Here is a 1,015-nt window from a genome sequence, read left to right as displayed (position 1 = left end):
CAACAATACTACAGCGAGAATAAAAGTTACTCCTTCTTTCTTTGTGTGAACATTTGGGCGGTGTTATGCAAATCTTCCCACATAGTGACGTAGGTATGTGGGGGTGTGTTAGAACGAGCCGTTTTAGGTAGGCGTGGCTGACTTAACTTTTATAAAGAATATCGCTTTGGATTTTAGACTTTAGTCTTTGCAACTTTACAGATCTTCTTTATGCACCAAGAGCTTGTAACACTCCAGAGAGAAAGGAAAAATTGAAATCGCATCATATGACCCCTTTAAGTAAATTCCGCTGAACCTGCTCATTTGCATAAATTTGCGATGCTAATGGATGTAATGGATATAATGGATATAAAAAAATTTCACCAGCAGAGGGCGCTGCGAGCTACACTGATTAGATGGCGTGCCGCTATTTTAGCCACGAAGAACTAGCCTGGGGTGCGTTTCCCAGAAGCAACTATGCTCGCAAATTCCGTCGTTACCAATAGAGGTCAATAGAACTAACCATAGATATGTATACGTAGATGCCTCATTAGCGCCTGTTTCTGTGGGCCGCTATACGTAAGCCGTCCGCCATATTGTAATGGTCAACTTGATGTCATTCACCATAGTAACCAATGAATATTCGAAGATGCCACAATCCTGCATAGCCGATGGTCTGCAAACCCATAGTATGGTAAATGACGTCAAGTTGACCGCTCCAAAATGGCCGACGCGTCTACATGCTTGGAGCGGTCGAATGGGGCGTCTATACATATATATGGAACTAACGACCAGGGATGGGCAGTATTTCAGATACATGTATTTAAAATACGTATTTGAAATACAAAATACTATTTTGTATTTTAAAGCCTTCGGCAAAAATCAAATGTAATTTGTATTTAAATACATTTAAGATTAGTATTTTTGTATTTTCAAAATACATCAAATACTTTGTGCCAGTCAACCTCTTTATCAGGGTGCTGATTTAGTTCAGACACACCCCCTCCCCCAACCCCAACATTCATCACGTGAGCTG

This window comes from Sinocyclocheilus rhinocerous, unplaced genomic scaffold, assembly GCF_001515625.1.
Source record: "Sinocyclocheilus rhinocerous isolate Xijiao unplaced genomic scaffold, SAMN03320098_v1.1 scaffold313, whole genome shotgun sequence".
Taxonomy (NCBI): Eukaryota; Metazoa; Chordata; class Actinopteri; order Cypriniformes; family Cyprinidae; genus Sinocyclocheilus; species Sinocyclocheilus rhinocerous.
Note: the sequence above shows the minus strand (reverse complement) of the source record.